This window comes from Saccopteryx bilineata, chromosome 7 (assembly GCF_036850765.1).
Source record: "Saccopteryx bilineata isolate mSacBil1 chromosome 7, mSacBil1_pri_phased_curated, whole genome shotgun sequence".
Classification (NCBI taxonomy): Eukaryota; Metazoa; Chordata; class Mammalia; order Chiroptera; family Emballonuridae; genus Saccopteryx; species Saccopteryx bilineata.
Genome location: NC_089496.1, coordinates 24089562 through 24098753, shown reverse-complemented (window position 1 = coordinate 24098753; position 9192 = coordinate 24089562). Strand labels below are relative to the sequence as shown.

The following is a 9192-nucleotide window of genomic DNA, read 5'->3' as shown; positions in this document are numbered from 1 at the left end:
CTATGGTTCCCCCCCTTCTTAGTATATTCTGTACAACTTAAGTTTGAAATTGAACACTTATTATACTCATAATAGGAAAAAATATCTAATTTTCAAAAGATAATGAAATAATGGTGGTCTAACACACAGAAGAATTAGGGGCACTATATTAGTTTGCTAGGGCTAACTAGTATCACAGACTGGATAGCTTAAAAATCAGAAATTTCCTCACAATTGTAGAACCTAAAGTCGGAGGCCTCTTTCCTTGTTCTAGCGATGGCATATTTCCCATGTCCTCATGTCCCAGTTTGGGCTCTAGGTCGATCAGGCGTCCCTATTCCACTTCCCCGTGCAGTGGGACACTCCTGCTTATCAGCAGGCTGGCAGCCTCTTCAAAGCGGCTATGAGGATGCTACTAATCAGTGCCAACACTAACTGCCACTGGAGGAAAAACACAAGACCAACACACAAAGTTAGTTGCAAGAATCACACAGGCAATTTATTACTCACAAATCCTTTTGGCGTGCGTGGGTACAGCTTAAGGGGGACCCCGTCGGCATGCTCTTCTCGGCTGTCTTTAGTCAGAGCTCAGAGCTGTGTGGAGACAGTCCACATCAATGTTGGAGTCTGGGCGACTACCATAGCAGGGGGCCCCTCAGCTTTAGTACCTTTTCTGGCCAATGCCTTCTAACAGGTGTCAATTTACAGGATTATCACTCCAAACCACCTTTTTTGGGAGTTCTTGGAAGGGAGCCCTTTTTATGTTAATCTACTGAAATGTTACATCAAGCCACTTTTAAGATATTCCTAGGGAAGCTTCTTGTTTATGTTAACTTACAGAGTTATGACATCAAGCCACTTCTTATCTATGTATAACTTCACACACACACTAACTGGGTCCTGCTCGAAAGTCAGAGTCTGTTTATTACATCTGCACACACTATATTAGTTCCTATCCAGATGCATAACTTTATTTAATTTCCTTAATTAATTTTAATACTATATCTTAATTACTTTTATATATCTTCCATATTTTTGTTTTTTATACTTCTATATATTTAATTATATAACATTATATTACTACAATATTCCACCCCTTGATCCCAGTAAGCTATATGCTTTCAAGGATTATTACAAAATAATTTTTATTCCTTTTTAAACATATATTGCAAATAGGATTACACACCTTTAATCCTAATATAATCAAAACAAACAGGCATATAAGTATTATTATTTCCTTAATTCCAGTCCATATTGCTGTAAAGGTATGAATACCTTGTTCAATATAATATACTGGATTTAATAAATTCCGTGTTGGTGTACAACTCAGTGTTGAACATATAGATCCTACAGTCTCTATAAAATGACATGGTTTACCCCGTCTTTTTGCATCACAGTCTAGGACAGCAGTTCTCAACCTGTAGGTAGCGACCCCGGCGGAGGTCGAACGACCAAAACACAGGGGTCGCCTAAAGGGGTCTAGGATGATGCTCACACTGTTAGGCATCAGTCTCAGTTCCTTTATAATGTTCTGTTCTTGTCCAGCTTTTGAGATAAGTTTTTTAGTCTCATTATGGAGTACTTCAAGTTTTTTGAAAGTTTCTCCATAATCTTTTTCCCTGTTCATATGTTCTTCCTGCAGTTCGCTGAACGTGGTGGTTGGTAAATGTTTCAATGTGCCATGAACTGCATATGATGAGTATATGGTTTTTCTGTTGTTACGTTCATGGCATCGGTGATCAGTTTGCAGGTGTCCATTGAATCGTTTGCGATGTTATCCGCTGTCCAATTCCTGGAGTTCGCAGTGTGGTCCCAGTAGGTCACGTTGGTGTTGCAGTGTACAAAGGCGAAGTTTCCTACAATATAAATTGCTTCCCTCAGGGTGGTTTCCACCATGGATAGCTCAAAAAAGTAATAGCATTATTATTATTGTTAGCATTATTAGCATTATACCCTAATATTACATTGACAACCAGGATGACCCACCTCATGATCATACTGGATGATTTCATTCTGGTTTGGCCAGTTTCTAGGTTGTCTCCTAGGCACTCTATACAGGTGCTCTACTATTTTGCTTTCCTCTGGCTCTGAAGCGGATTCCTCTGTGCTATATCAAGTAATGCTTACCCTAGGCTCTTGTTTCTAATTGTGATAATCTCCAGAATTTAAAAATGCTAGGGTATCTGGATGAATTCCCTGGGGTGGATTTTCTATATCTCTGTAAATTGGCTGTCTATGCAGGTTATAAATAGCTGTCTTAGCCAAATCCACGTAGTATTGTATATATATAAAAACAATCCTTGTTCTAGTGGTCCTCCACTTGGTAGATGTTCTACCACTGATTGGATGCCATCAAGGGTACAATGTATTTGCTCCATGCAGGCCTCGGTCAGAATTTGTGGCCAAGCCTTTTCTGCATTCAAATTCTGATTATTTTCATGCAGGAGGTACCAGGGAGTATGGATTGGTTCTGGATAATACTGATAGGTCGTCTGCCAATGTGGAGCAATGAAAGCTGGACTTATTTGTTTTTCCTTATATTGTGCCCCTATGGGCATTTTGGTGATGAGGGTAAATCCTCTAGATCTGAATCTTCACTTTTTGGAGTTTCCTCCATTATTGATGGCAATTCTGATTCAAAATGTAAATTGGTATTAAATGGTTCCCTAGATTATGGCCACCCTTCTTTCATTAATTTAAATTTGTATTTTTCAAATGTTGTTGGTGACAATGGCTCATCAGAGTCCCAGTATCTCGTGAAGTCCGATTTAAAATCTGGGGATTTGGATTCTCTATTCAAAAAAATGAATAATACTAATAATAATTTTAATCTTGTCTTTGTTTTGGTTGTTCTAGTTTCATTCGTATATGAATATCTTCCCAGTGGCAAAGTCTCCCATTAGATATGAGTCCCATAAATATTTTCTAATTTTGTTCTTTAGTTTTGGTGGTCCTGTTGCCAAGACGTCTACTATTTGTTCTCCTACTGTTTTCTCCAGAATGTTCCATGGTCTAAAACACAAAGAGTATTGTTATTAATTTGAGAGCAGCAGAATATCTGTGTTCCATTGCTCAGGCAATTTCTATTGGCACACCAGGTTATATGTAGAATTATAATCGTATAAGGTACGATCATAAGGAGTACTAGGATCCAGATTAACAATTTTACTAAATTACACATTCTCAGTCATTTGATGTAAGGTTATCTATTTTGATCTGTTGTACATGTCCCTGTTTATTTACTGTCCACATGGTGTTGTATCCTGTGCTGCAGATTATTTCCTGTTGGGAGAGAGATGCATCCTTAGGGGATTTTACTATTATTTTATAGGGTAGATTTTTCTTAATTTTAGGTACACTTCACATTTTAATTTCTGCTTGTTCTAAATGGGGTTTAGTCAGTTCTTCCAGGGGAGAACTTCTGTTTACTCTTGGTCTACTATTTAGGGCAAAGCATGCTTCATTAAAAAGTGCTTGTAGTGCCCTGGCCGGTTGGCTCAGCGGTAGAGCGTCGGCCTAGCGTGCGGAGGACCCGGGTTCAATTCCCGGCCAGGGCACACAGGAGAAGTGTCCATTTGCTTCTCCAACCCTCCGCCGCGCTTTCCTCTCTGTCTCTCTCTTCCCCTCCCGCAGCCAAGGCTCCATTGGAGCAAAGATGGCCCGGGAGCTGGGGATGGCTCTGTGGCCTCTTCCTCAGGCGCTAGAGTGGCTCTGGTCGCAACATGGTGACGCCCAGGATGGGCAGAGCATCGCCCCCTGATGGGCAGAGCGTCGCCCCATGGTGGGCGTGCTGGGTGGATCCCGGTCGGGCGCATGCGGGAGTCTGTCTGTCTCTCCCTGTTTCCAGCTTCAGAAAAATGGAAAAAAAAAAAAAAAAGTGCTTGTAGCTTGACCAGGTGGTGGCACAGTGGATAGAGCGTCGGACTGGGATGCAGAGGACTTAGGTTCAAGACCCCGAGGTCGCCAGCTTGAGCGCGGGCTCATCTAGTTTGAGCAAAAGCTCACCAGCTTGAGCCCAAGGTCACTGGCTCCAGCAAGGGGTTGCTCGGTCTGCTGAAGGCCCGTGGTCAAGGCATGTATGAGAAAGCAATCAATGAACAATTAAGGTGTTGCAACGCGCAATGAAAAACTAATGATTGATGCTTCTCATCTCTCTTTGTTCCTGTCTGTCTGTCCTTGTCTATCCCTCTGTCTGACTCTGTCTCTGTAAAAAATAAAATAAAAAATAAAAATAAAAATAAAAGTGCTTGTAAATTGTTAAATTTTCTATCTATTAATAATGTAGGACATTTGGCTTTTAATAGTCCATTATGTCTCTCTATTATTCCTGATGCTGTTGTGTTATAAGGCATAAGAAAATTCCAGTGTATAATATTTATAGCAGCAAAAGATTGTACTCGGCTGGCTATAAAATGGGTTCCTTGATCTGAATCTATGATTTTAGGAGTACCAAAGAATGTTTTCCACATATTTAATGTCTTAATTGTAGTGGCTGCTGATGGGTGTTTTGCTGCCAAGGCAAACATTATTCCTGTATGTACGTCAACCATCGTACCTGCATACTTTTGTTGGAAAGGCCATGACAAGGGTCCAATAAAATCAATTTGGGCTTGAAAATTTGGTATTTGGGGTCTATCTAACCCTGGTGGCTCTGTTGTCTGGAATGTATATATTTTTACAGGCTATACATCTATGAATGCCTCTCTTTATGTCTTCTATTTTTGCCTTTAAATTCCTGGTTCTAAACCATTCTATCACTGCTGTTTGTCCTGGATGTCCTAATTGGATATGAATTTCCTTTATAAACTCTGGCGAGAAATTTAAGTATTCCTCTTGTATTTTATATTTATCCCCTTTTCTTTTTAACTTGATTGTAGGTATTGGGGTCTTTTATATTTTCCTGTATCTTCATCTTTTTCTAACCTTAACTTTATCCCATATGTTTTTGTTGTATCCCTAATATTAATTTCTTCTCCTACCTTAAATCCTCTTGCTAGCTTATCTGCTATTTGATTCCCTAGTGTAGTTGGAGAGTTATCTGTGGCATGAGCTGATATATGGGTTACATAGAGCTTTATGTGTGATGTTAATTCATCTAGTTTTTCCCAGTGTTCTCTGGAGCAGAGGTCCCTTCCATTAATTTGCCAATTATTTTGTTTCCATTTTCCTGACCATCCTGTTATTCCCTTATATACTGCCACTGAATCAGTAAAAACATATACTTTGGGTAGCCCCCTCTCCATAGCATATTCCACTGCAGAAGGACTCCTATTCGCTCTGCACGTTGAGCCGAGTCAGTCTTACCTTCCCTCGTGAGCGCGGTATTTGTCGCCGGATTGAAAGCTGCTGCTCTCCATGTGGTCGAGTCACCGGCTACGGGGGCTGATCCGTCTGTAAACCAGGCATTTTTCAGTGAGGGTCTATATTTAGGCCCTGTCACCCCTAGATCCTCGGGCACCCTTCGGTTCTCGACAATCTGTCTTGGGGGATCTATCTCCAGTTTGGAGACCTCCTCTGTGAGAAGGGCTGGTTCACCAGTGCTCATTATTTCTCTGGAGTTTCTGTACCATTTCCATGCCAGCACTTTCTCCTCAATTTGGGTACCTGCCAATTCTTCGGCCGACATTTTAAGCCATGCTTTGAGGGGTAGTAAGGATCTATTACTGGTTTTTGTCCTGTTAGTGGTTCTGTATGGAGAAGCGCTGCATATAATACCCATATATGTTTTTCATAGGGTGAACATTTATTGTGGCAGTATGGAAATCTTTGGGACCAGACACCTACTGGTATTTTTTGTTTATCACTTGGTCCTTTTTTATATAGGCCCCAACATCCATGAGTTTCAGTGAATATTATATCTAATGTGATTGTGTCTCCTGGTTTTGGTGCCGCTAATTTTTGATGGTGCTATAAATAGTCTTTTAACTGTCCTAAGGTTTCTTGTTGCTCTTTCCTCCATGTAAAATCTATTGCCTTCCTAGTTACTTTATATATTGGCTTTGCTAATACTGATAAGTATGGGATGTGATTTCTCCAGTATGCAAATAATCCAATTAACTGTTGGGCTTCCTTTTTATTGCTGGGGGCCTTAATGCTAAGTATTTTGTTTACTACCTTTTCTGGTATTTTCCTACCATCTGAGCTCCACTGAATTCCTAAAAATTTTACTTCTGCCCTTGGGGATTGTATTTTTTCTGGATTTATTGTCCATCCTGCTCCTTTCAGTTGTTCTACCAGTTTGTTTAAATCTTTCTGGAGGTTTTCTTTGTTTTCACTATATATTACTGTATCGTCAATATATGTAATGATTTTGGATTGGTAATCCTTTGGATTTATGCTACATGCTAATAAATTATGTGCAATTGGTGGTGAATTTTTGTATCCTGTGGCAGCCTTTTATATTCATACTGCTTTCCTTGCCACGTGAAGTTAGTAATTGGTCTGGAATCTTCATGAATGGGTATTGCAAAGAACATATCTGAGAGATCAATTGCTGCCATAAATTTGGGATTGACTTTTTGTAAAATGTTAATTACTTCTTGTGCATCAGGTAAGGTTCCATCTATACTAGGAGAATTTTTGTTGATATTTCTGTAGTCTATGGTAATTCTATAGGTTCCATTTGGCTTTTCTACTGGCCACACTGGACCATTATATATGTAATCTTCCTGTCTCAATTATGTCTTCATCTATTAATTTATTTATGGCCTCTGTCATCTCTTGATGTCCACCTTTTAATGGGTACTGTGGGGTAAAAGAGGCCTTTAAAGTTTCTGGTAAAAATATGGGTTCTATTTGCAACTGTGCTAAATTTGTTTGAAATTTATGTAATCTTGGTGTATATTTTTTAAATTCTAATAAATATGGTAATATATCCATTCCTATAATATTTTGAAAATTTGGGCTTACATAAAAGGTTACTTCTTTTTTTAATCCTTTATAATATATAATTCCATCTCTTGCTGCTGCTATTAGTGAATCTCCTGTTATTCCTTCAACTCCAATTAATCTTTTTGAATTATATATTCCTCTTAATAATGAGACTTGGAAACCTGTATCTGTGAAGAATTGTGTTTGAAACTTTTTACCACTATCTGGAAATTTTGCTTCAAGGGTAACATGAGGTCTGTTATCTCCTGGTTTCTGTATAATTGTACTGCTTAATTTCTTTGCCATTGCTTGCATTTGACCCCCTTGTTGTTCCTCAGGGGCCAGTCCAGTTTTTTTACTGTTTTTGCTGGAATGGGTTATTTATATTTTCATTTTGAACAGAGAAAGGATTATTCTTATTTTTTCTCCAATTTTGGTTTTGATTTCCCTGTTGTGCCCTAAATTTGAGAGGGTTATTTTAATTTTGTTGATTAAATGGATACTTTTTTTTCCTTGGTTTTTTAAATAGTTGGGGTTTCCCTGTTTAATAGGGCCCCTGTATGATGATTTAAAGTTATTATTTTCATTATTTATTCTCTTATATTGGAACCAATTTGTGGGTCTTCTCCCTAGGTTCGGCATGGTTGTGTAACATGTAAATTGATTTTTCCCACTTAAGTCCTCGTGTAATTGTATTCTTTCTCTAATGTCCTCTGCTGTGGATGCCCCTTGTAACAAGTTTTGTAAAGGTATTTTATAATTCTCATGGGGCTCCATGTATGAGTGCTCTGATAATCCCTGATGTATTTTTATTTTCCCATGGGTTTTCTAAATCATCCTCATATATACTTAGTAAATGTACTAGCTTTCTTAACTGTATCTTTAAATCTCCTATTTCTGTCCATCTAGCTGTTATTGCTCCTGATGTTACGTCTATTGTAGGGTATGACGTTTTCCAGGCTTCCCTACTCCAGTTCCGTAATGATGCTATTCTGTCCTTATTTTTGTCTATTAGCAATCCAAGTTGGTGTTTAATTTTGGGGTTTTCAGTTGCATCTATAATTGTTTTTAATTCATCTGTAGATAGGAGGGTTGTATGTCCTCCCTGTTCATAAATTTTCATTAGTCTACATCTGTATTATTTCCTTGAATTAATGTTTTCCTTAAATCTGCTAGCTCTGTTCGGGTGTATGGATTAAATGCAATAGTTTCCTCATTATTAGCATCTTCTTGTTTAATAGTTTTCTTTCTTATTACTGCTGGGTCTGCTTTGACTCTTGCTAATACTTTTCCTGCTAATTCCTTGCCTTTGAGTCTATCTGCATCTATTTGTTCAATGGTTTGGAGGAGAATTTCTGTAATTTCCTTTCCTTCCGCCCTCTCTATAATAGGGTTAAAGTTGTGGGTTTTTAAGGTCACAAGAGATATTTCCTGTGACTGGAACTTTAAACCTTTTCCTTAGGGAGTCCTCCGTCATCCTCCCAGGACTTTCTGAAGTGGTGTTATAGGGGTTCTTTTCTTTCTTAAAATTTTTTCTAAAGAAAGTTTTAATCTTTTCCATTTTCCTTCTTAATGCTAATTCCTACTCTGTATCTTCCAAATGAGTAAAACTTTTTTGGGTTAGTATGTGGATATCTGAAACTAGTTTCTACTCTATACTTCCTCCAGCACTCTCTTAGGCCTTTAGTTAGTTTTAGCTTTAAGCAAAATATAATTTTTTCATATATTTGCTCCAGAGTTTATTTTGTAGAACCTCTTTTTAATATTTTTTATAATTTATGGGCTTTAGAATGGTTTTCTCAGAGTTGTCTATCAAGAGTGACAACCATCTGCTGAGTCTACCTTGGGATCTTCACTCTCCTTAGTATAGGCTGGTCAGTATACACCCCTGACTAGGTAAGATCCAAAGACGGAAGAGTAAATTTTTGCCTCTTAGTATTGGCCGGTCGGTATACAACCCCGACGAGGTCAGACCTGGAGATGGAAGAGGTTTCCCTCAGCTTCCAGCGATAGCCTTAAAACTGTTTGAGGTCAAAAGATTTATTCTGTATGAGGTCAAAAGATTTAGTGGTGGATGGCCACTAAACCATATGGAGTTTACAAATTTCCCTTCACTTCTGCCCTCTGGTTTTAAGTCAGAAATTTCCAATTGAAACTGCCTTTTTAAGGCTGAGTGACCCAGTAGAGTCCAAGCTCTACGTCGATCAGGCATCCCTGATTCAACTTCCCCGTGCAGTGGGACACTCCAGTTTATCAGCAGGGCTGGCAGCCTCTTCAAGATTACTATTGAGGCGGCTATGAAGATGCTACTAATCAGTGCTGACACTAACTGCCACTGGAGGA

General features: G+C 38.8%; 1 long non-coding RNA gene across 1 annotated transcript in view; it reads right to left on the bottom strand.

The window, feature by feature from the left end:
* Positions 1-1602: 1602 nt before the first annotated feature.
* LOC136310315 (uncharacterized) overlaps positions 1603-9192 on the bottom strand; it is a 33016-nt gene continuing 25426 nt past the window's right edge. Inside the window, exons 2-3 of the long non-coding RNA XR_010726549.1 lie at positions 5284-5370; positions 1603-1835 (exon numbers count right to left, since the gene is read on the bottom strand). This is a non-coding gene — a long non-coding RNA (uncharacterized lncRNA). The remainder of the gene's footprint in view (positions 1836-5283; positions 5371-9192) is intronic.